This window comes from Amblyomma maculatum, chromosome 7 (assembly GCF_055883805.1).
Source record: "Amblyomma maculatum isolate TAMU_Amacu chromosome 7, ASM5588380v1, whole genome shotgun sequence".
Classification (NCBI taxonomy): Eukaryota; Metazoa; Arthropoda; class Arachnida; order Ixodida; family Ixodidae; genus Amblyomma; species Amblyomma maculatum.
Genome location: NC_139350.1, coordinates 49,473,114 through 49,500,613, shown reverse-complemented (window position 1 = coordinate 49,500,613; position 27,500 = coordinate 49,473,114).

The window sequence follows — 27,500 nt, the reverse complement described above, 5'->3', positions numbered from 1 at the left end:
CGCTCAGTATAGCGACGGGGCTATTCGCTCTTTTGGACAACTGAGGAAAACAGAAAAGCAGGTGATAGTAGACACGGTGAACTATTGTTGTTCGTTTCTAGGACGCATATGTGCTAGGTTTGCCAGACAGTGTTGCTCTGAAATAAGGGTTCCACGAACGAGAAAGCAGTCATATGCATATAATGACTAAGCGTGAGGAAGCTTTCATTATAGTTTGTTACTTAAACCAAAACTTACCTACAATTATCAAATGCAAGAATTTGTTAAAATCAATCATTTCACTTATTTATAAACAGCCTCCCTAAAGAGCTAACACAATTTTGCAAGCCTAAAGGAGAAATAAGGTGGCTTGAAGGGTTCACGAGCTTTCCCATATCTCTGTACCGGAGTTACGGCCTGTAAAGTGGCAGTATTCAAGGCGCCTCGGAGAAAGCATGTTAAAATTTCGAGGTGCGTTATGATTCTTTATGTACAGGCGCATCAAACACGCAGGAATGCGCAGTTCTGCTGGTGTGTTTCAGTAACGGATTACAGAACGCAAGTACATATAATTATATAGCGAGAAACGCGACATCTACTTCAGGGCAGTTGCCCGAAAAGAGCGAATAGCCTCGTCGCTATACTGAGTTCCCTCGCTGGGCACAACCAAGCTTCGCACACGTGAAACCGCAGCCCGCACATCATACGCGCCTAGTTTTTATCATCCAGCGAGCTACAATGAGGGTGCGAAGTTACGTCAATATTGTACCCTCGGAGCTGACAAGCACCGATAAGCCACAGTGAGCTCAACGCCACCACATGGCCGCGCACTTGCTCCGCCAGCCTTCGGAGCAGCCTGGTTACTTTTGTCAAAGACGGTACGTTACCTCAGCTCGCCTTTCCGGCTTTCTTAATAAAACTTTTCCTCCCTAAACATTACCCCATACTGCTGCTTATTGGGCACAAATGGCTGGTGATGCTGCCAAGTCTGAAATTGCATACCGACGGGTTTGAGGAATAAGAACGTCAAGGCACAGTCATAACCGATGAGAATGCAGTGCGGCCTGCGATAGAAGACGTTAAGGACAATGATTTCATCCGGTTTCAATTATGGCCTCAGAGATGGTAATTGCAACGACGTCACCTTGTCACCCTACAGCAGTGGGCAAAAGGAGTACGGGAAAAGCGATCTTCCTTTAGCGTGGACAGCCACAAACATGGTCGTCGCCTTATGTGTGAAGAGTTAAACTAGGCCAAGGATGCCGATTGATGGTGCAGCAATTCGCGCCTTTTCAAGTAGGTGCTGCACGGATATTCGCTCACGTGATTTTGAAAAACTTTCCTTTCGCTCTCTTCACACTAAAATACATTCCTTCGTCACCTGATTTGTCGTGTTCATTAAGCCTTTGATGACGATGGAGAATTCATGTGATATTCCCTGGCTTAGCAAAATGCAATCCTGCACGTGGGCACACGTAAGAAACATCATAGTGGAAGGTCTCCGAAGCATTCCGACAACATGGGACTCGTAAAGAAGCAATTACATCGGACAGAACACTGGTGGATTTGCACTTCCCCTCGATCAAAATATGATGACGGAAATTTGATTCCACATCCTTAGTCTCACGATCGGAACACCATAGCCACAATGCCAGCCCTTTGAGTCAAAATTATAAGAACCAAAAGAATTAATGCGAAGGGAAAAAGGGATATGACGCCCAATGGTGGTCGCGGTTCGTCTTATGTACTGCGCTTGAAGGTGCGCGTCAACTAGTTCTGTGTTGTGAATGCTTTTTGGAAGGCGCTTGGCTGGGCCAGTGCTCTAATTTAGGCTTAGGTCTGCCTTAGTTTTAAGGCTGATAAGGGCGTGCATGCCTTCGGGTTTCGTATGATTAAGAGGTGACGTAGATGAGCTTATCGCAGCCCCTTATACAGTTGGCGAGATCAGAAAATCTCCCTCTTTTTCTAACATTGCTCTCATTCCACTAGCTCATCAACTCGCTTTCATGTCGGCCTCGTCTAAACCCCTCTCCATGGAAGATACGTGGAGTAGAAGCTTCAGCACAGACTTTGATAAGACCTTTCGTGTTTTAAGAGCAAGAGTATTGCGTCCGGAATCCTACAGCCAGAGGCCAAGTAAGCGGAGGGTGGGAGTGACGGGAATAGGAGATTGCTGTAAAGCGTATTGAATGGTTTATTTAGCGGAGAATTTGAGATAATTAGAAGGGGCGTGGAATTTGTAGGAGAGCTTATGAGCGCAATATATGACGTGTGAACTGAGGTAGCGTCGGCTGCTAATTGAAGATATTCTTTGATTTCTCCACCTGATTCATGAGTAGTGCCTGGGGTAATATCAGCGTACAGGGTATGCTTGAGGCGCGGGATGAGATTGAATATATGAGCTAGGGGGATTGGACCAATGCTAAACAGAAAGGGCAAATAAACTACGCAATATTTAGCTCTGCGTATCTATGAGCAGCGATTCAGTGCAGCCCGCGAGAAATTCGCGAACGCAGTTGTAGCTTTTTGAAACTGCTTGCAGTCCCTGCCGTTGCCGTAAGATGACGTGTCGGATTCTGTGAAATGCCTTTGTGAGATAAATCACCAGGATCGCTTTAGTTCGGTGAGGGATGGTATCATCAAGCATTTCGTGCTTATTTGGAGTAGCTTGCATAGACAGATGAAGGCGAAAGCCCAAAACACTGTGAGAGAAATGGCGGTTATCTTTCAATAAAGCACAAGTCGGGCAAGAATTATGTGCTCGAATGCCTTGCCGATACGAGATGTCATAAAAATCGTGCGGATGAGTTGTACGTTCATGGGATTGGGGGAAGAGGTTAGAATGAAAGTGATTTTCCCATGATTCCAGGAGGGAGGGAGGGTGGCTGCCGGTCACTATTCGGTAGTTGAATAGTTATGGAGGAATCAAGATTTCTGATGACGGCATTGGTAATCGGATCCTGCACGTGCCCGGGGTTCTAAAAGTCAATGAGGTGGCGCGAAATTCCGATTTTGTAATAAGGGCATCAATATAAGATTAGCGTATGACTGTGTACACAGGGTTCTTGAAAATGAGACATCATGTGGTAGAGGCACCTTTTACCTGCTCCACGAAGGTGTCCTGCTGATGGATAAGTGAGGCAGTGAGAGCTATTGCGCATATGGGTTTTAGATTGTGGGGGGTCTAGCATGTGGTGTAACAGATGTCAGGCGCGGTCTGCGGAGGCATTGCTATGTAGGCATCACAAACTCACGCGCAGTTAGCTTGGTAAATACTGGAACTGTGCTGTTATACTTGAAATGGAAACTGGGTGAGAGGTTGAGGTTTAATTTCCTATTATGATTTTCAGGTTTCTAAGCTTAATATCGAAAAGGAGGTGGTTGAGGTATTGTCTGTCATTTTCAAGTGTTGGCAAATATCCTTCTCTAAGTGAGTAGACAAGGTGTCGAGGTCGAAGGAGGCCAGTGTTCGCTGTGATTGCCTGAATTTGCGTAGATGGTCTTATCTGTGTGACTAGCGATAAAAACGTGCTAAGCTCGGTGGTGGTTTAATGTTATGCGAATTAGATGGTGGTCGCTGCCTGCAGTGGTTTAGTTTCTTTCTTATTGCAGGTGTGCCACATTTCTACCAAGCGTGAGGTCTGGGCGTCGGCAGTAACACTATTACCAGTCCGCGTAGGAAGGCTGAAATCATTCGAGATAATCAGGTGGAGCACCAGCGTTTTATTGTATAAGGTCCTATGCGAGTAGTGCGCCTTTAGCCCCAGTCCAGATGTGCGCCATTAAAGTCTCCGGCAATAGAAGGGCGTTTCATTCATCCACTTGGGCGGCGGACTTAAGGAGTGGGGCGCGTAGGTGAATACGCTGCATTGGGAGAAGTTGAAAAGACGATTTTGAAAGAGTGGGGGCATAATTTCAATAAGGTTGTGAGCAACAGAGAAGGTAATTTCATGCTCTGCGTATTGCAAGGAGTTACTGATGTATGTGGCCACACGAGGAATGTCAGTTGAGTCGGAGGAATATTAGCGTATCTTGGGAGTTGCCTGCTAATACTGATGTCCTGAATAGCGATAATGTCAGGAGCGGATGGAAAATTTGCAATAATGTGCTACAGAGAGTCGTCGAAATCTCCTGCATTTGTATCACATGGGAGGAGGAGGAGAAAAGGAGGGCGGAAGGCAGGGATGTTAACCAGAAAAAATGAATTCCAGTTGGCTACCCTGCACTGGGTAAGAGGAATGGGTTATTAAAGGGGGAGGGTAGAAGAGTAGATGAGGTGAGAAAGTCATAGTCTGTCGATCAGGCTAGTTTCTTAAAAAGAGAAGTGCCTTGTAGGCTTTGAGCGCGGATGACTTTTGTGGCCATGGTCCCTAGATCTTCCCTTCCGTTAAGGGGTGAGCATCCAGACGATCCAATGCAGTACGCAGCGTATGTCGTCGGGTTGAAAAAACCGGGTAACCACAAAGGAGGTGCTCAATTGTTTCATTATCGCTGCATCGTTCACAAGCAGTGCTGTCAGCCATCCCGATCAGGAAGGCGTATTTGCGAAAGCAACGCCAAGCCATAGGCGGCACAGTACCGTTGTTTCACGCCGTGTTTTGTGGTGGGGAATGCGCAGGCGCAGTCTGGTGTCCAATGCCTTGAGGCGACGGTTAGAGAACTCTCCAGTATTCCCCTCTGAATGTGTGAGTTCCACGTGAAACAGTGAAGCCCGCTTGCTGCATGCATCCGCTATCGTTGACGGAATTTGGACTGGAAGTCCGTCGTTGTGGGCAGAACAGGCAGCGGCATCCGCCTGGTTATTTTCTGCAATGCCACAGTATCCTGGCAACCACTGGTAAATGATGTCGTGGCCTTTCGATATTGCTGCGTGGTGCAGCGTGCGGATCTTTGCATTTAGTTGTGCATTTCAGCCGTGGCGTGCAGTGCCGCTTGCATGCTTTGAAGCGCTGCTTTAGAGTCAGTGAAAACTGACCATTCTTGAAGGAGCTCCTGGCTAATGTATTTGACTGCAGCACGTAGGGCAGATAGTTCCGCGCTAGTCGAAGAGGTGAGATGTGTAGTCTTTAGCTTTATTAAGACGGGCCTTGCCGGTTCTACCGCGGACACTGTGGACCTGGCTGACGTAACTGAGCCATTCGTGTACACATGTATTCGGTGATTGTGCTTAGAGTTAAGGTGATCCAGCGTCATTTGTTGCAAGACAAGCATTGGTACTCCAGCTTTCTTCTTAAGGCCAGGAATTGATAGGTGACTCTGAGTTTCATGTAGGCTCCATATGGGTGCGCTCGGTCTTGAAGCAGGGGTGAACTGCGAGGGAAGGGAAGTGCGGTAAGCTTCAGTGGTTTCGGAAAAGGCAGTACGTGATCTAGTTGCTGGGAGATTTCCCAGGTGGTGATTGAGAACTCGTGTGAGGTGTCTAATGTGTGTTCCCAGTGTCCCGACAGCAACATAGACAGTGACAGGATTTTCCCGGCTAGAAGAACAGTTGCTGCCGTTGAGGTGGATTTAGGCAAGCCGAGACAGATACGGAGAACTTGCTCTGCAACACTTTGGAGAGTTCGAATGTTCGTCTTCGTGATGTTGTTGAATATCGGAAGGCTGTAGCGCATGTACCCCATAAACTATGATCGATAAAGTTGTAGCAACGAGTGCACTGATGCGCCCCATGACTTTCCTCGAGGAAGAAGAAAACATGAACAATGGCAAGCAGTCTCTTTTTCGTGTCATTCATATGTGGGCTCCACGAGACATTCCTGTCGATGACAACTCCCAGGAAGCGGTGGCTTTTTTTATAGGGAATGGCTTCCCCGTTTATAATTATGGTATTATGTGACATTGGGTTTCGCATGAAGGCCACAGAAGAGCATTTCTGACTTGAAATGCTAAGGCCCTGCAAATGTAGGTAAGACGTCACGATTGATGCTGCCCTTTAAGCTTCACACGGGTGTGGGGATGAATCACACTTGACGCCGAAAAGCAGATATCATCGACATAGATGGACATCTGAGCAGGTTGCAGCAGCTACAAATCGATCAGGCCAATTATAGCAAGGTTGAACAGAGTTGGGCTCAACACCCCACCCTGTGGGACTCCGCGTGAGCACCAGTGTGAAGACGTTGGTCTGTCCTGAGTCTGAATAAAAAGCGACCTCTGTGATAAATAGCTGCGTATCCAGCTGAACATACGGCCTGCAATCTCAGCGGTTTGCTTTGTTTCCATAATCGACTGATGTGTAATGTTGTCGTAGGTGTCTTTAATGCCCAAAAACAACGCCGCAGTCAATCTTTTCAGATTTTTTTCTACCTAAACGGATGTAACCAGGTCAACCACGTTGTCGATAGATGAACGACCCCGTCGAAAATCGGACATAACGCCTGGATACACTTGATATCTCTCCAAGTACCACTCAATGCGCGTGAGCAGTATTCGTTCCATAACTTTGCCGACACAGCTGGCAAGTGCTATCGGATGATATGATGAAAGCTCGAGGGGTGATTTCCCGGGTTTCAGCAGTAAAATTAGCAGGCTGGTCTTCCAGTCATTGGGAACTGTGCCGTCGCACCATGACTTGTTGTAAAGGTCCAAAAGAGCCCGACAAGCCTCCTGGCCAAGGCTGGTAAGCGCGGCGTACGTCACACCCTCCGGCCCCGGCGATGAAGACGGTCTGCAACAAGCTAGAGCGGCATCGAGTTCTTCTAAACAAAACAACAGATCCATACGGGAATCCCTCGATGGTGGAACATCACAGCAATACTCCGCTGCTGGTGGGTTTGGGAGGCCAGTCATCTTTGCACAGAATTCTTCGTCGACATCAACCTCGCTGCGTCGCTTCTGCAGTGGGAGGGATTGGAATGGGTAGCGCTGTTTAGGGGATGTTTGGAGGTCACGAATCACGTTCCAATCTTGTGACAATGACCTCCGTGGATCCAGTGTTTTGCGAAAAAAGTCCGCCAGCGTTAAGTCTCCAGTGCCTGAAGTCTGTGCTGTATCTTCTTTTGTATGCGCCTGGCATACCGAAGGACTAGGTGCGACTTCGTGCGACGGTATCTACGCTCTGCTCGCCGGCGTAGCGATTGCAGTCGCTCTAATTCAGTATCAAAATGGGTGTAGTTTGCCACAGGAATGAAGAAGCCGGTTGCTCTTTCATAGCCTTCCTAATTTTTTCTTCGATACCCGTGTAGAAGCCTTCAACGCAAGCATCTTCTATATATATTTTTTTAAACTTTCCAGTCAATGTAGCGCGTACGTGGTGTTGAGGAAGACGTGACATGGCCGGTAATGGTAAGGCAGGTCGGGATGTGGTCGCTGCCATGGGTTTGAATATCTGAAAACCAGCAGACGCATCTTGTAAGGCTTTTCGAAACAAAGGCCAAGTCCTGGCAGCTACTATAAATCACTCCTCTAATATAAGTTGGGGTTCCGTCATTAAGGCATTGAAGGTTATGGTCCGAGGCAATGGATACGAGCTTTCTTCCCCTGAGGTTCATCCTAACACCTCCCCAGAAAGTGTGATGCTCATTTAAATCTCCTGTGATAATCCATGGACCACTTGTGACTTCCGTCCGGACACCCAGTCTCTCAGTTTCAAATGGCTTGATGGCGCCAGGTACACAGCCACAAGTGTAAACGTCAAGGCGCGGCTCTTCATGGTCATGCAGACATACTGATTATCATTGTTCGGAGGAACCGGCTGAATCACGTATGTTAGTTCACGTCAAATGTATATGATAACTTTGCTAGTTCTGGTGCACACATGCGATGAAAATGCCTAGTAACCAGATATTCGCCAAATTTTCAATATGTTCGGTTCACAAATGACGAGATAGGGAATTGATTTTCATAGACATAGCGCCGAATATCTGAAATCCGTGAATGAAGACCACGAAAATTCCACTAAAAAATAAAGGCTTGCTTGACTGTTTTCTGAAGAGGTATGTCCGGCGGAGCCATGATGCCTAAATCTGCAAAGCCGCAAGAACTGGATGTAGTGCGTCCAGTACTTGCAGAGCATTGTTTGCTGCTGGCGTGTTTCGACTGGTCAGCAAACTACGCATGGCATTCATCAGCGACGTGAGCATAATGATCACTTGCAGATCTTGGCTGCTGTCAGAATCTTGTCGCGGCGCTGGCTCAATTATAGGTGTTCGAAGTTTGGATGGCAGCAAAATGTCTGGCCTAGCGCGCATAGAAGGCTTCGGTAGTGATGAACAAGAGGTGTGGCAGGCTCCAGGTTTAACATCACTAGAAGGTGGGATTTCTGCGTTTAATGTTGATAGTCGCAGAGTTGGACAAGCCACAATAGCACTTCGAGCCTTCTCTTAAACGGTGGTTGCCATCTTTGTCGCCTGTTTTCGGTGCGAGAGACGTCGCACCTTTTGCCTCAGTACTGCCCTCTTAGTCTTTAGCCGGGGGCAGCATCGCGAAAATGAGTTGTGGGGGTGACTGCAGTTGGCACACTTCAAGGCGTTCGCTCTGCAGACGTCAGCGCTGTGTGCCTCTGAACATCTGGGGCACACGACGGAGTTGCTGTACATTGCGCTCGCGTGGCCTATCGTCATGCATTTCCTGCCTTGTAATGGTTTAGGCACGAATGGTCCAACAGACTGTCGGAAGTGCTCTATCTTGACATGCTCTGGTATGCAGTCATCCTTCAATATGTTTGATGCATGATGCAACAATATGTTTGATGAATGTTGACTTTCCAAGGCGCTGAACTTGGACTATGGTAATACTATCAGTCACCGGCTTGATCAGCTGATGCAAGTCAGCGTCACTGATGCCAATGTCAACGTTGTAAATGACGCCAGCCGTGGTCCCGCTGCCTTGGAAGAGAACGAGCGCTAATATTTCCGAGTTTGGTTACTGCGGCTAATTTGTCAAGTACACTTCGCTCAGCGACATCAATGACAAGGATATTGCTTTAACGATTAATTCTTGCGTCTTGGATGGCCCCCGGTACGAGACTCTCGAGAAATATGGAGGTAACTTGCCTGTTTAGATGGTTCAGGTTGTCCGTCTCATTTTGCGGTACAAATAAGGCCGTATGTGCCGGTACACTTCGCGCCGTGATGACTGTAGCCGTGCTTGATGAGGACGACTTGGTGGGTTGTCGGCGCAGTGGGCGTTTCGCTTTTTTAGTTACAACTGGTACGAACCCGTCGTCGTCGGTCAAGGAGCTGTCACTGAGCGCCGTCGATGCATCAATGTCCTGGCTGCCTGAGTCTCTCGGATGGTACACTCTCTTCCTCTGGGCAACTGCTGTCGACCGACTGGTTGGTAAAGGAGGCCCAGTGGTTTCCTCTTCGATTGGCGTCGGGAAAGGGAGCGGCAGCTCCCTATATATTGCACAAATTGAAAAAAAACTTCCGAGATATATATGTAGCGTTCCCACACAGAACAACTGCCCTTTGGAGGGGCCATAGTCTCGCCCTTTTGGGGGCGGGACTATGAGCAAAAGTAAAAGTAGAGACGGCGACCCTTAAGTGCTTTATCTTCCCGCAGTTGCTTCACTTCAGGATCCTGTGAGATCGTGGGTGTCGTCATGGTAGCCTTGTAATACCACTTAGAGGTAGTTTGAAGGGTCATGCTTAGTGCACGAAATTGCTTCTTGTTAGAGAACTTTGTCTTCTGGGGTGGCAGCTTGCACCTTTTTGAGGTGGAATTCCTCGCCTTGCACAAGACAGTGTCTGTAAGATGCGGACCCCTACAAAGAATGCACTTCAATATGCCGGAGTGAACATCCTGTGACAAAAGCTTCTCACTGCACCGCGGCCCGAGATAAGATTTGTGGTGTGGGCACACATCATACCTGTGGCCCGGTCAATGACAGTTCGTGTACGTATCTAGACACCCCTTGTATGGCTTGTACCGGCATACTGCACGCATGTAGTGCATGGTATGGGGAAACGTTCCGTGCGAGAAAGTAATGAGTATGAAGAGGCCCTTACCCATTCTGCGGTCTGCAGTAGTATCAGCATCCACGTTCCGGCTCTAGATGTCCTGCAGCACTCCGTAAGGGTGTTTCTGAAAAGTAGGCCATTGATATGAACCGTGCACAGCAACTGGCGGTAGTGCAGTATATGCGGCGACAGGGCTCATTTGGAGAACCACTCCCTTTGCTTGACGATGTGAAAAGCGGTGGCGCCATGTGAGGTGGCGACCGTAATAGTGTTATTGGTAGAACGGATCCGCAGGCGAAGGTCCCCTAAGTCGTGGCCCGCGGCGGTGACTTGCAGGGCTTGCAGGCATGACTGCGCCATGACGTATCCGTTCAACGGCGACGACTCATCTTGGCCTGAAGATTATCCGTATAATTCCGGGAGGCACGGAGGAAAGTTGCCTGCGTCGATTCGTGACTGTATGCGTCATGCGCATTCTGCTGTTGTTGAGCTCGTTAGGTGGGTTTATTCGTCACAAGGACAATATTAGCTGGAGTATCGACGGCGGATGGGACAGGCTAAGCCGGAGCAGGGGCTGCTTGGACGGGTACAGGCAGCGTTTTGGTCTTGTTTTTCTACTCTGGTTAGGCCCAGAAGGGGGCGGCGGATCGTGGTGCGTGCCCTCGAAGAGATTATAGAAACGTACCTCTCAGATGCGCGCTCGCGGTAGGTTCCCTGGGACGGTGCTACCGAAAAGCTCGTCTGCTCTCGGTGCTTGCTTGGAGCGATCTCTCTAAAGTACGTTGAGTTACTCAGAACAGCCAGACTGCAGTACAAACTATTTATTGCGCTGAAGTACGTATGCAACGACGGCGATTAGGCGATCGTGTGATGTGTGTTTTCATTAGATCTAAGAGGGAACTTTGAAGCGTCTTTGTAAGGACACACCGCCGTCGTCTCCCCATCCTCTACGGCCAGCCTCATTCAAACCTATATAATCCAACGTCACTTCTCAGTCAAGAGCAGGAAGGCCATTGCGCGTCAAACGGCGAACTGCGCTGTAAGGTATAGCCTGTTTGTTCACTGACAATGTAATAAGCATGCTCGAGAACGACCAATGACTGATGCAGTTTTGGTTGGTGCGATTTCAGCTTTATTGAAAGACTTCCTCTGATTTTAAGCGCAAAGGATTTCGGGCACATTCCTCTCGGCTATATCCTTCATTCTGCCGCGTATACAGTGTCGGTATCGAATGCAGGTATTAACTGGAGAACATGCATCAGCTGGTTTAAGGTTTTTTTCGCTGGAAAATCCTGCCTTGCGTGCTACCCCTCCCTGTACTACATGCGGGATGACCTGCGCTGTGAATGTTTCCTTAATGAGCCAATTCATAGGCGATAACCATTTGGAAAATCGTGACATCATATTTAAATATCAACGCGGTGTTCGCCAAGAGTTTTCTTGCGACACTCAAATAGCCAGATGTACTAGTGAATTATTTATTTCTTTATATGCCGGAATTCACGTCGATGCATTGTTTCTAGATTTTTCTAATGCATTTGACCATATTCTTCTCTATAGACTAAAGTCGAAGCTATTGCATCTCAATATTCACCCTCAGGCACTAACATGAAATACGTATTTCATTTCATCTAGTGTTTTGTTCACTTCTTCGAACGGTTCTGACTTTCCATTGGCTAATGTCACATCAGGTGTACACCAGACGAGAGTGCTTGGTTCACTGCTGTTCCAAATAATTAATTATGACTTACCAAATTGCGATTCTTCATGAATTATACTGTTTCTAATGACTTTGTTGTGTACTGAATGATCTCAAATGACTCTGAACAAAAATTTGAACAAGCTGATCTGGATTCTATTACCACTTCGTGCCAGTTATGGCTAATTAACCTGCACCTCTCCAAGACTAATCTCTTCTCTTTTACTAGAAATTCTCGTCACATCCCAACCACATATTGCCTTACTGAGGCAACAGTTGAGTTAGTTTTCTTTTACAAGTATTTAGGAGTTTACCTTCCCTTGACCTGGAACAATCATAATAACTTGACTCTAGGAATTGCTAGCTTTTCACTTGGCTACTTAAAACGAAACCTTCGACAGCTCCGGCATCCGTCCGTAAACGTCCTTCTATTACATTCATTCGACCTAAAATTTATTACGATGCTGCCATATGGGACACAGATCTAGCCTACGTCCCAGATAATATTGAATCCCTGCAAAACCGTTCGGCTCCTTTACTGTTTTCAGACTACACACGTTTTACTTGCGTCACCTTGATAAAAGCTCGTGCTGGGCTTGAAACCCTTTCCAATCGTCGGTAGCACGCACCTTTAACTCTTTTCCACAAAATTTACCGTCATTGGTTGCTTCACGACAAGTTTTTTCACTCAACCTCAGCAGTGTTTGCACCCTGTTACTGTCCTGTCAAGATCAAATGCAGTCATGTCACACTTCAACTTTTGCCAAATCGTTTATACAAAAAACCATTATTGACTGGAACCAGGCTGCCTTCAACAATTGCAAATGAAACGAATGCGGCAATATTTTATGAACTTAAAAAAAATGACACCGATGGGCAGTTTTCTTCTAGTGCCGTTGTACCCATCGTTGTGGGATTGAGTTTAGTTTTTCATTATGTTTACTGCACTTTTCTTTCATTATGTTCATTATGTTGTGCAGACAAATTTTGATACTTGTCGGCTATTCAATTATCGCACGTTTCTTGTTTTTTTGTTCACTTCCTCATGATAGATGGTCCTTCATGTTTCTTCATGTTTAATTTTTACTACCCCCTATGCAGTACCCACTAGACGAGAGCGTTTAGCGGTTGCCGGAAATAAAAATAAAGCAATAATTATAATAATAATTGATGTGATATTTCATACAAATTGTTGAGAATATCGAAGTGTTTTCCCTTTTCACATGTCCAAAAGAAGTGGAGTATGAGGCGCTCGAATTATGCTTTACGACACAACGTGAATGCTGCTGAGAAATTGCGGTTCTGATCTTGCAGACTGTGTCGGGCCATGTAGAAATACTAAGAGCTCATATTTTAGCCCAACCTTCCTCTCCGTCTCCCTCTTTGCAGTCATTAAATTACGATGCTCCGCATTCTTAACAGTGGTCGCCGCAGTGCTTTCGTTACGCTTCAATGGTGTTTGCCCACTGAGACAACGAAACAGCGTTCCCCGAAAGACCTCATGAACGCAACGCAGCTGCACGAATTCGACAGTGCTCGTGCCAGCGATACTTCACGTTAAGCAAGTTTTCTGGCTTATGAAATGAAGTATTGTTTTTTAAAAGAACACTTTCAATTGCCGCAAAATCTGTGAGCCTAGTCTGAGCGGCTATTTTCATTTAACGTCTCTTCACGCACTATCTGATCGCAATAATGCGCCAAGCATGACATTACCGCTGTGTTAAATGACAATCCTCTTTACTCTGCTTTTTACAGGCAGTGATGGCAGCGTCTTTAAACTAGGTTGACTCTAAATCGCTTTGTCAAGTAGAGCTGGCTCTAAAGTTCTGATTCCGTGAGGGCCATATGGTAATGTTAAGTGTAATCTAAGTCATACTTGGCCACTGATTCTTCGTATTGACAGTGTTCTCTATTATTGCGCATGCTCTTTATTAAACCTGTGCAAATTGCTTGTCGGAAAACAATACAGGAGGGGAGAGTGTTCTAGACGAATTCTTTGTGCTCGGAGACCAATGTATGCAAACGCTGTATAGATGGCATCCGGTGGAAAGGGCTTGCTTCTCGGAGAAGCACATCTCGCTCTCTGGCCCTTATCTCTCGAGTGATCGACGTTTTTTGTCATGGTCGTGTGGCCTCCCAACATCTTTTTCCGATTATGCTGCTGTTTTGTTGATTGTTTGTCAAACACGAAAGAACGGCCGCTTCCGTTCTCACGCAACAGCGTGGGCGCATTACGACAGGGAGCAACTCTGCCAGGGAGTGCTGCCGACCATACAGAAAAAACAATGCCAGTGGCTTAACTCGGCTAAACCAGCATATAGAAAGCGAAATAAGTAGTAGTGGAGAATAAGACCGAATCGTTCCTGTTACTTTTGTCGCCCCTTCTTCACCGCCCCCTTGCGTCGTCACTTTAAAAGTGTCTGTCCTGGCTCTTTGGGAGTTTCCATCGCTCGTGTAGCTGTCTCAGCTTCATTTTTACTACGTGCCACCCTTCACGCCAAGTAACGTGAAGAGTGCTGCTGCGAAGAGTGCTTCTGCTGCTGCTGAGCTCAGCATTATCATCGCAGAATGGGCCAGATTTCTTTGATTTTTTTAGGGAGACCGAACAATTGTCTCGTGCAAAACAAAGATCTAAGGTTTGTACTTACGCCACATAGGCCCCAATGGTATACTTTTCGCAGCAGCTGCACCCAAGGACAGATTTGGTTTGGTTCGTGGGATTAACGTCCCAAAGCGACTCAGGCTATGAGAGACGCCGTAGGGGAGAACTGAACTACGGCAATTGCGACCGCGTAGGGTTTTTAACGTGCACTGACATGGCACAAAACGCTGACGCCACTCTGTTTCGCCTCCATCGAAACGCAGCCGCCGCCTCCTTGGGCACAGTAGTTGAGCGCCGCAACCGCTGTGCCACACCGGCGGGGCTTAAAGGAAAGCTGCATTCACAACAAAGTAGCAAACATTTTCATGTACGCGTGTATACAACTGTATTTTAAGTGGATATTTATTGCCTCAAGGAATTAGTAGGGTATGAGATGAAGGCTGAATAAATGATTAAATGAATGGAAAAAGGTTGGCTGATTTTATGAAGCCCAGAAGTGAGCGATGATGAGGTCCCTGCGTCCAAGTGACATATGAGGCAGGATTGGTTGCTGAAAGGCCAGCTATGCTAAGGTGCCGGATTCGTATTGGTTTGAGTGCTGGAAAGTCCCACAGCAAGTGGCGGATGTCGGTCTCAACATCTTCGTTTTTACAGATCAGTCACCCTGGGCGGGGATATAAGTGCTGGAAATATGACCACGTCCTAGTGACAGCTGGTGTAAGGGCAACACCAACCCGGATCCTCCTAAGCGCAACCTCCTCTGCACGGGTGAGACCGCGGGGAAGGGATATCGCCCACGGAGGGATAAGTGCAAGTGTGCGGAGCCGGAGGTGTCCTTTCTTGACAAAAGGAGAGTAGCATCGTCCACTTCGTGAAGCCGCGGGATTGGTGCGTCTTGGTTCACGGAGTGGGTTGCTAAATCAGCTTGACATTAGAAGGCAGCCGATCCCGTGGAACCCACTCAATGCGCATTGACTGTGGGATGCGCGCCGCAAGCTGGTGGATTTCTTGGCAAATTTTAGGGCAGCGGCTGACACATCGCAGCAGACGTACTGCTTGAAGTGCATCAGTGCGGATGACAACGTGGGCTGTAGGGAGCATGGTTATAGAAGCCACGGAGCAGAGTGCCTCCTGAACTGCCACGAGCTCAGTGCAGAAAGATGTAAGTGGTTCCCAAAGCTGAAACGTAGCGGTCTGATTCAGGCTAGGTCTCCGTGGACAGTAGATTGCCGTTTTGGCTTCACAGCCTTGCAGGCTTCCATCCACGTACACTACTATAGAATCTTGAGGCAGGTGAGTATCTTGCTCTTCAAATTTCTGGCGAAGCAACGATGCTTAGTTGGCAGACGTTCGGTCAGCGGATATCAGTTGGCTTGTTGTCTCCTAACTGTACAAATTTCCAGGGAGGGAGAACTGGCGCAGGTGGCTAAAGAATATTGTGTGATGTTGCATATACGCCCTCAGAGCTTGCGTGGAATGTGCCAAAGTGGCCTTGAGTCTTCGAACATCACGGGGCTGCTGCACCAGTTCATCGATGGTGTTGAGCTGCGAATTCGCCTGTAACGCTACGACCAGTGTGAGTCGTGGAAGGCATGTTATGGTCCTCATAGCTTCTCGATTTACGGCTTCAAGGCGATCGTATTGTGCTCTTGTAAGATGCTGGAACTAGGCCTGATAAGCAATACGTGGCTGCAGAACCGCTCTCACTAACTGGCGTGCAACAGACTAGCTAGCGCCACCCGGTTTAGGTGCAATTCTTCTTATTAAACTCATAGTTTGAAGTGCTTGCTTTTTTGCCTTAGAAAGCCAAGCAGTCGCTGATCCTGACTGGTGAATTGTTAGGCCCAGAATTTTCAGGCTCGAACTTTCTTGTATTGGGGTGCCTGATAGAGAGAGACAAATTGGATATGAGTTGAGTTTTGAGTTTACGGCGTCCCCAGTGGTTGGCGACTGACGTGTATGAAGTTTTACACACAGAACGTTGAAGGCCAATGGAGGATGCGTAATCAGAGATTACGTCTAATGCTGACTGAAGGGCGGCCTCTTGAGAGAGAAGATCATGGTGAGTGCTCCATATCGTGATATCATCTGCGTATTGCAAAAACTTGATTTCAGGGATATCATTTGTAAGCGCCACACCAATGGGATGAAAGTAATAATGAACAACGTCAGAGACAATACTGATCCCTGGGGCACGCCACGTAGTAAAACATATGCACCAACTGTGTGACCACTGAGGCGTATTGCAAATTTTCTTTCGTCCAAAAATGATGCGACAAAAGTGCGTACTCTCGAAGGGAGATGAAGCATGTATACGACTGTTCACAAGACGTCCGCTGAAACAGAAGGCTGGGTCACGTGATATGATTGCTCTGGCTTTGCCATTGCTGGAAATTGAGTGTTACGAACATATGTACTTCCACCACTCAAAACTTGCAAACGTCAAACATACCACATTCCCTCTTTTACCGGTCGTGATCGGCCATCTTGCAAAATGGATTTCTTGATATATCGATGCATTTCAGGATTACTAATCACGGTTCTCGCTTGCTCGCAATAAAATGTGCCGCGAATATTTTCAATTTTTTAAAAGCGAGGGCTGTACTCGTTATTGTTACCATATAATATTCTAATTTCCTCGAACTAGCAGTCTGGTGATATCTAGCGTAGACTGAAGCAAATTTTCGGCAACAACTCCAGGGATGCTTACAAAACTAAACAATAATTGCGTAGGAAATTCAGAGGAGGATTTAGCTTATGCATTCAGAAACCATTTTCTTTGTCTTATCTCACTGCCGTTCGGTCTAGACTACTATTCTTTCCCAAAACGTTCTTTCCAACAAACCGTGTTTTTCAAACCGGCCTTGGAATATGAAATACCAGTTTGGAAAACTGCACGTCCTCTGACAATTCCGCAATCCCACGGTTCCTTGAAGTGGACGACGCTACCCTCCTTTTGTCAAGAAAGGAACACCTCCGGCGCCGCACACTTGCACTTATCCCTCCGTGTGCGATATCACTTCCCCGTGGTCTCAGCCGTGCAGAGGAGGTTGTGCTTAGTAGGATCCGGGTCAGTGTTGCCCTCACACCAGCTGTTACTAGGACGTGGTCACACTTCCAACACTTATATCCCCGCCCAGGGTGCCTGATCTGTAAAAACGAAGATGTTGAGGCCGACATTCATCACTTGCTGTGGGACTGTCCAGCACTCAAACCAACACGAATCCGGCACTTGAGCGTAGCTGGCCTTTCAGTAACCAATCCTGCGTCATGCGTCGCTTGGACGCAGGGACGTCATCGTCGCTCACTCCTGGACTTCATAAAATCAGCCAACCTTTTTCCATTCATTTAATCATTTATTCATCCTTCATCTCATACCCTACTGATGCCCTGAGGCAATAAATATCGATTAAAAAAAAATCCTATAAAATATGTTGTCAACTTAATCGAACATGTCATGGCGCATATATTTAATATTTGTCTTACTTCTGGTGTGTTTCCTGGGAACATGCAATGTGCAGAAGTCACAGTAGTATATAAAGAAGGAACAGGAGTAGCCTATTGAGTTACCGTCCGATTTAATTACTCCCTGTTTTGTTTAAAGGACTGGAAAAATGAATACTAAACGAATAACCTCCTTTACTAATTGCTAAAGCATCTTAGATCCCGCACAGTATGGTTTTATTAAATATTGATCCGCTGATTTAGCACTGCTTGCTGGGAAAGAATCCCTCCTCGAAAATTTTGAAAACAAAAACATGGCCTTTAGTGTCTTCCTTGATTTTACAGAAGCTTTGTTTATATTAACATTTTATACTTCTCCAAATGTTGGAGCATTACGGTATTCGCGATATAGTCCATAAGCTGATTTCATCGTGCCTTTAAACGATGATCTCAATGCGTTGTAATAGCTGGACACTCTTCTATCGTCAACAGGCTGTACTAGGCCTTCCGCAAGGAAGCATTCTAGGTCCTTTCCCATTTGTCGTATATATAAACGAAATAGTAAGCACATGACTCCAGTGCCGAACACATAATTTACGCAGACGATACAAGTTTATTCTTTTCGGGTAGTACAGGTCCAGATTTGTCTTACCGTACAAATGGTACAATTAACCTGGTTAGCACCTGGACAGTAAAAAAATGCATAAAACCTAAATGTTGCCACAACCGAGGCTGCTATGTTCCGCCCAAGAAATAAAGCTTGTGCATTACCGCCAGTTGTATCGACTGCACATAGATACAGGTTGTTGAAAGTTTCAAGGAACTCGGCATTAGTTTTTCTGAAAATTTTGACCGGGATGCTCAGATAAATGACCTCACCAAAAAACTTTCTAAAACTATGATTCTCATGCGCCAGTATTGTTTCACTTTTCCAATTAACATTATGCTATAGAACTGTTTATTCTCGTCAGTACTGAGCTACGGCGCATTTTTGGGGGGAACCACTACAAAGGACAATATTCATGAGCTTCATTTCCTGCATGCACAGGCCATGTGCAAAATTATTGAAGTGCTTATTTACGTCATACGCAGTAGATGTATACTCAGTTAAATAGAGTCAGCGTGAAATCAATGTATAACTACACACTTTGTAGGCAATGCAGGTTTGAAAGCAGAAAATGACTAATGCCTTGAAATTACTAGTGAATCTGAACAAACGCTTATGTACCCATTGCGCAACCCAGACGAATGGAAAAAAGCAAATGCGTGCTGGGAAGAACTGAAGAGCTGCTTGCTTGGCAAATTCTTGCGGTGAAAGACGCAGGCTATTCGAATACTCTCGGCGTAGTCTTTAACTGAGAGTTTTCGTTCTATTGAATGAAACACACGTCATAGGTGGCGGTTTCCGATCGGAGTACTTATATGAGAACAGCAGTCTGTCCAACGTTTGTGTGGAAGGTGCTTAGAATACCGACGAGCTTTGGCGGTTAGTTTATGAAGTTGTGCTATGGCAATATTATTGGACGGATGCTGACTGACGCATCCGTCTATTTGCTTGCGCCGTGCCCAGAGGTTAAGGAGGCGAAGGTCAGGATTTGGTTGGTCTTCGTTGGTGGTTGAAGACACAGTAGGCTGATTTAGAAGTTGCATGAAAGTAGAAAGGGCCGAATCAGGAGTTATTGACATGAGGCGAGCATCTGTACGTAGAGAGTCCCAAGAAGTAACGTGAATTTTGCGGCGAATTTTACGTAGTGTTCTTGAGGTAAAATCGATTAGAATGGGGGAGCGGTCACTGCCCTATGTGTCTGGTTCGCGAATTCAGCGAGGATTCCAAGGGCCCAGCCACCGCGCTTTAAGGTGCGGAGTCGACGCCGGTGCACGCGGGCGGGTACATTTTGACAAACTGTTGAGGTTGACTGCCAACCTGCATCTGTTCCACTCAGTCTCGCCAACCATCATCCAGAAGATAAGATCACGAGCCCTTTCATCATAGCTGGGCTGATCGCTGCGATTGATGACATCCACCCAAACACCACACCCGGTCATGATTGTGTGCCTTATACACTATCCCGCAATCTAGAAGGTGAATCATTGACCTCACTTCTCATAATTTTCAATGAAATGTGGATTTCCAGTGAAATGCCACCAGATTGGAAACATTCTATAGTAGTTCTCATATCAAAGCCCGGAAAACCACCCACAACTCATGGTGCTCTATGTCCGATTTCTCTCCCCCACACTCTCTCTAGGCTGTACGAAAAGCTACTTGCCACTCGTATATCCTGGTGGCTTGACCATCACAAATATTCGTCTTCACAGATTGGCTTTCGGCCTGGGTACGGCTCTGAAGATGGCCTTCACCTTTTTGCAAATGAAGTAATATACTGTTCATCTCACAGTCGTCTCACCCGCGCAGTCGTAGCTACAGATATCACGAAAGCATACGACATCCTCCACACAGCGATCCTCAATAATATGTCATCACTTGGAATGCCCTTACAGCTTTGTTGTGCAATTCACGCGTTCCTCTCCCACCAAACGTTTGCTATCCGTGTAAATGGAAAACCAACAGGACATTTCACTTATAATCGTGGAGTACCACAGGGCTCAGTTTTAGCCCCAACTTTGTTCAATATTGCATTTATTCCTCTCATACATGCACTTTCCTCACTTCCTAATAATAAAGTGCTAGCCTACGCAGACGATATTACTAAGTGGTCTAGAAAACGCTCAGTGCAGGTGCAGCAAGGCTTCCTGCAAAATGCCATAAATCGCCTTCAAGAATTTCTCAACAACACAGGCCTATCCCTCAACCTCACCAAAACATGCTATGTCTATGTGGGCAATAAGGCTGGCCGCAGAACTTTCAAAGCTAATCCATTCGCGTTGACAATTGACAATACATCCCTCTCTGATGTGGAATGTATCAAGGTGTTGGGCCTCCATTTACATTCCTCAGGAAAAGGCACAGTTTGGTTATCAGATGTGCTCAAGAGTGCCATGAACACACTTGGACAAATTCGAAGAATGGCAAATTGTTCTGGTGGTGCCCAATCAGATACCGCTCGCCGACTTGTTCGTGCTGTCTTTCAACCGCGGCTTCTATACCAGGCATCGTTTCAGAAACTAACAAAACGGCAATGGTCTACACTCGAGGCACTCAACCATGAGGCCATGCAAGTCATTACTGGACTGCCTCGATCAACTCCTATTCGTCTATTCCAGGAGTACGGCCACCTTAACACGTTGTCATAATTAACTGCCCATAGACAGACAAACAGAGCAAGAAAAGCTTCCCTTCGTCCTGAATTAGAGAACCAGCCACTTCCATGGGACTACTACCACCTTACTTCTAATAAGCCTCTACTCACCAAGGAGTCGCAGTTCTCATTATTATTCTCAATATCTTCTTGCGCAACACCTGATGACTGTATTATTTACACAGATGCAGCCGTAACCCTAAGAGATGGCTCAGTTGCTTTTATAAGCTCAACTCACCCTCACCTGAACACCACTGGAACTTACCTTACCAATATCAAATCAACTCTTGCCTTCGAACTGCAAGCTATCGTAAACGCGATAGGAGCGTTACCTGCCGGCCCTACGCTTAAACAAGTACACATAATGACTCACTCCGAAGAAGCCCTAAAGCATTTAAATAAAGTCCATGGCACTCTTAAGGTCGCACAGACTATACATGCTGCTTGTCACCATTACCCAGTTACTATACTCAGTCCCTGTGTTCAAGACAACGCAAATTTGAATACCATTGCAGCAGACTTGCTTCCTCGGGTAGCAGATGTGTCGCAACCTATTCATGATTCCTTGCCACCGGATCAACTTCTGACCCATTTGACATCATCAGCACCCTTCAGGCAGCGCGTAATTCCGTCTCCTCAACGGTAGGGTCCTTAAACTTCTTTCTCCTCACTGGTCGCCTCTGAGCGGGTAAAACGACGATTGTTACCGAGAGGTGTCTGAACGCACCCTAAAGGTAACATACACTCATTGAAGGCAGGAAATGATTACGGTGAAGCTAATTGAATGGTGTTACCGTTGTCATGCCATTATTTCGTGCCTCTGTTCACGGCTGGTTTTGCGGCTATTAAGAAATAAAAACATCACATAATGTAACCTAAAGGAGAACAGCCCTCCGGAAAGACCTTAGTAGGTTATTTTAACGTCGCGATTTAAAATTGATCAGAAAAAGGTTGCACTTACAGCATTCGAACAGATGTTTTAAAAAATGAGAAACAATTTGCACTTACACTGCAAAGGGGAGTAATGTCAATATATTGCGCAACTGAAGCAACTAGCACGGTAGGTTTTAAATGCAGTCTTATTCATTTTCACAATATTTCCGCTATCTGCAGCCAGGTAACGCTGCTCAAAGGACCCTACCTCTCTCGACGATCTGGATGGATACACGGATTGTAACGGCAAGCTAATGCTAGATTTCTGTGAGCGACACGATCTAGTTATAGTAAATAGAGAAACAAAATGTGAAGGCCAAATCACGTGGGAATTCGGCAACAGGCAGACGATCATTGACTATTGTCTAATGTCGCAGGAAATTTATAGGAAGGTCACAAAGATGGAAATAGACGAAGAAGGGGAGTGTAGTCTGGGAAGTGATCATAAACGTATTAGTCTGCAGATGGGGCCCTTGATGAAAAGAGAAATGGAACTTAGACAAAACATAAACGCAAAATTAAGCGACGATCAAATAGCGCAGATAGCAGCAGACATAGAGGCAGCAATAGAGAAAAGCCCCATGGAAGACTGGGATTATGAACAGGTAGAACTACTCATAAGGAGGAAAATTCAGGAGGTTAAAGTAGCAAACCGCTGGAATGGAAAGAGGAAGCCCCGGAGGTTGGTGAAATAAGGAAATCAGGGAAGCTATTGAACAACGACTGGCTGCTTCAAGGGAACACCGAATGGCAAAGAAAGCACAGGTATCTCAGGAGGAAATCGACCAAAAATGGGAATCATATCGACAAAAGAAACTTGAGGTGCATCCCCCCGTCCAAAGTAAAATAAGGCAGTACACCGATCGCTGGATGGCTGGCATACACGATGCCTCTAGAGGCGGAGCAAGAAAATTCTGAAACCATATAAGCTGGCTAAAGAAAAAGAATCAAAGGAAGCAGGATCGGATTCAAGATAACGAGGGAAATTGTTTAAAGGGAGACGACGCAGTGAACTACATTACATCAGTTATAGCCGAGTCATTTAAGAGCGACGATAGTGTAATCTCCGCCAATCAGGAAGCAACACAAGGTAACAGAATACAAAGCAGCTTAGAAATGACCAATCTAAACTGGAAAATGGCAGAAAAAAGTATTCCTAAAAACACATCTACAGGAATAGATGGAATTCCGACCAAGCTGATTAATGAACTTGGTCCAAAAAGGACGGAAACGTTGTTGAAAGCTCTGGAAACAGTCATAACGAATAAGCGAATTCCGGACAGCTGGCGGCAGAGTAAAATGAATTGGATTTAGAAAGGGAAAGGAGAAAAGATGCACATAAAATCCTACAGGCCGATTACCATAACATCTGTTATGTACAGGTTGGCCATGCAGGCGGTGAAATTAAACGTGCAAGCATGGGTTAGAAAGAAACAAGATACTCGGAGAACTTCAGAACGGCTTTAGAAATGGTAGGCGCTTATACGATAGCCTGTTCGTGCTTACCCAATGCATCGAAATATCTAGAGTGGAAAATAGACCTTTGTATTTGGCCTTCCTGGACATAAACGGGGCGTACGACAACGTAAGCAGGGAACTCCTGTGAAACATATTAAAAGAAGAAGGTTTTGGTTATGAGATAATAGAGTTCCTGCAGGAAATATACCAGAATAACAAAGTAGAAATTACGTGGGAAGGGATAAGAAGTACAGAAGATGTCAGAGTATGCAAAGGTTTAAGACAAGGCTGTCCTCTATCACCGCTGCTATTCATGCTTTATATGATAAACCTGGAACGGAGGATACAAGACAGTAACCTAGGTTTTAACCTGTCATATAGATTAGGTGGAAAGGCGGTAGAGCAGCGCCTACCCAGTTTGATGTATGCAGACGATATTGTGCTGCTAGCTGAGAGTCTGGAAGAATTGCAAACTCTAGTTAAATAATGCGGAGATGAAGAGACGCTCTAGGCTTCAGTTTTAGCGCAGTTAAGTCAGGTCTGATGATTTTCAACGGCTCAACTGATCAGGGTCTGAAAATGCAAGGCGATGAAATACCTAGAGTAGCAGAATATAAATATCTCGGGGAATGGCTAAACGAAGGATTGGCATACATTGGAAAGCATGACCAATCACTTAAGGCCGAAGGGCGAAGGAATGCCGGGATAATGAAGCTTAAGGCATTGTGGGGATACAATAGGTATGAGGTTTTGAGGGGTATTTGGAAAGGAATTATGGTGCCTGGACTTACTTTCGGAAATGCGGTTTTGTGCCTAAAATCATAGGTACAGTCGACGTTAGAAATAAATCAGAGATCGGTTGGACGATTAGCACTAGGTGCCCACGACAAAACTACAAATGACGCGGTACAGGGAGATATGGGCTGGGCATCTTTCGAAGTACGGGAAGCTCAGAGTGAAATATTATATGAGGAACGCCTGAAGAAATGGGACAGTAACAGATGGGCAGCTAAATTATTAAATACCTCTACTTAAAAAGCGTTTACTCACAATGGAGGAAAAGAACTAGGAAACTAACTAGTAAGTATGCTAGTCACAAGGACGGAGAAATAAAGAGCATTAAGCAACAGGTGAAAAGCACAGAAGGCAAAAATTGGATAAATTCGATAGAAAAGAAACAGAGTGTGGAATTATACCGAAAGTGGAAAATGAAGATCAGGAAGGAAGATTTCTTTGATAACTCAAGAGGCAGTGCCCTACGTTTTAAAGCTGCATCAGAGTGCCTTAGAACACGCAGCTACAAAAAGAAATTTACCAATGCAGATGACGCATGTGCTGCATGTGGTAACTCAAGTGAAACAATTGACCATATTATACTCGAATGTAATGGTATCCATCCTGAAGTTGATGCAGGCGCAATCACTGTTCCTGTAGCTCTGGGGTTTAGAGATACCAGTGGCCGGGTGATTAAACCGGCGGTGAAAACTAGCAAAAAACGACTGGAAGATTGGTGGCTTAAAAGCAGAGAAGTGACATAATGTTAGTGATGTAGAAACAAAAAATTTATAAATCGAATGATGGTTTAGTTAACCAATTTAAATCAATAATTAAGATATAAGGAGAAAAATGAGCATGATGGCTACTGCTACCACCCCATTTCAAAGGGGACGCTCCTATATTCCATCCATCCATCCATACCGTTGAGAGAACGGAATCACGCTCAGGCAGCGTACACGTGCTCTAATTCGCTCGTGTACGTACCCCCCTTCCCCCCAATCTAACAAGGGTGGAGGAGATATCTCTGAGACGGCTGAGAGTCGGAGTGGCCCTTACACCCGCCGTTCGACACCAGTGGCAAAATCCTGCAATTCCAGTTCCCGGTAAATGCCCACACTGCGAAGAACCCGCTTGCGACACCACTCTCCGGCATCTAATATGGACATGCCCAGGAACTTCGCATATGCGCAAGACAATTCTACAAAATGCTGGACTTTCACCGACTAATGACTCTCAATTCCACTTATGGATAACAAACATCTATGCACGCAGTTTATGTGACTTCTTGTACATGGCTGCACTTCACACATTTTTGCGAATCTACCACCACGTTTATGCCATGTGGCTAACTCATTGAAATAAATAAATAAATGCGTGCTGGGGATGGAAAGCAAAAGCTAAAATTTGGACTGCCAAAGTGGCTAAAGTATTTCGCGAGGGACCATACAGATATTGAGTCTATTTCATTGAAGACGGTGCGGAGCAAATGTACTGAACTGAAATGCCACCCAGTGTTTGAATTTCGGGACGTTGGGCACGTTTTATTTTTATTTTTTTCATTTCCTTATTCTTTATTCCTGATGTCATTGAATTATGTTGCCTGAATGGCTCGACTTCCATATAATTTTCCATACTAAACTAATGATTTCAGTACGTTTTAAAAACTGACACACGTTCATGTTTTGACTAGTATGTGTTCACCTATCGAGTATTGCTTTATCGGATGCCCATTTCATTATTTTTATATTCTCTGTGTCAATGTAGCAAGTAGCTTCACATTGTGCTCAGAAAGTTTTCAATTGGAGCATTTTGGTTATCTCCCATGTGTTGCCAATGCTTACCATGTATTGCGGTACGATCCCTAGTCTAGATTTCTGGCTTTGTGCCCGTGCCCCAAACATCACTGAAATGTTGAATAAACTTTGTATTGCATTGTATTGTGTAAAATCAGAAACTATGCGAAAGCATTAAGTGAAATATCACGCTAAATACCTCACTCCCCACCCCCCCTACAGCCACCCACCTTTGTTCCCAAGCAATCCACTTGTGCGATGTGCTACTTTGTTGATGGTCATTGTACGAATACTGAAACCGTGCTAAAAACGCAGAAAACGTGAACGACAGGGGGCGCGCAGAATCCAAACGGAATTTTATGGACCAGATTCTTTTAACCTCGCACGCAGGTTGCAAGTGCGCTCCTACTCTGGACACCAAGCGCCGCCTGTCAGGCGCGCGCGGCCCGGGAAGAGCTGACCGCGCTGGAGCCACGCGCTCTACCATCTATGTATGCAGGTGCGTGCTGCGCGTCGATTTCCCTCATAAAGAGAGTAATGCAGCAATTTTAAGCGGACTGTCCTCTCGTTTACGCGATATCTGAATGTAGTCTACCATGCAGGTTATGAAATTAAAATCAGCGTTTATTAGCAGTAAAGCGCTAGCGTTGTTTTTTTTTTTCGGCTGCTCTTTAAACGTGATAAATGCATATGCATTGTTTTTACTTCTTGATTTTGTGCATGTTGATGCATGTTTTTTATCTCTTTTTATTGTAACTAAATGGGTGATGGTTGCCTGGGCAAATTGCTTATGTTTTCTGTCGTCAGTCGTTTGTTTTTTACTTTCTTTTATAGTTCCTTTTTGGTTATATAAGCACGACGATCAGGAATAAAAATTGGTATTTCTGTGTTTCAGAGAGATGTCGGCGCGGAAAATGGTTGAGCGCAGTTAGCATCTGACAAAGAAGCGACAAATGAATACGATTTCATTACAGGCTGTGATGCTGACTCAAACGGCTCGCAACGCTTTCACACATACCAAAAGCTTCCAAATAATATTTACTAGTCTTCTGGCTGCAGAAGCAGGGAGATCCCCCTACACTGTTAGTATTTACTCAAGACTTAAATATAGGAAAACGGTGTTGTGCCCCTCAGCGATGGCTCAGTGGTTAGGTGTCTTGATTACTTAGCCCTAAGACGTAGCTTCGACCACAGCAGCGACCACCACGCTTCGATGAAGGGGAAGCGGAAGGCGCCCATGTAGAGTTTAATGTGAGCACGAGCTAGAGATCCCCAGCTAGTCATAATTACCTGAGCGCTTCACTACAGAGTTCTTCACAGCCATTGACATTTTAGAATGGTAAACTTCATATACCATATGGAAACTGTAATGCTCCAGCTAACATTCCTTTGATCCCTCTTTCTTTCTCATGTACGACTACGCACGTGCAGGATTTGAAAAGGAGTGTCATGCGTGACATGCAGGCGCAATAGTTTATAGGCACTACATAGAGATTCCACTTATAAAAACAATCCTAATGAGGCGTTATTTATAAATATTGAGCAACAAACCTTGCCCGCTGTTAGTTTGTTGCTACAGATGACCAAAAATCGGTAATATTTGATGTGACTGGGGCACCCCCCGCAGGCTACACCACAGCCTAATTAGTAAGG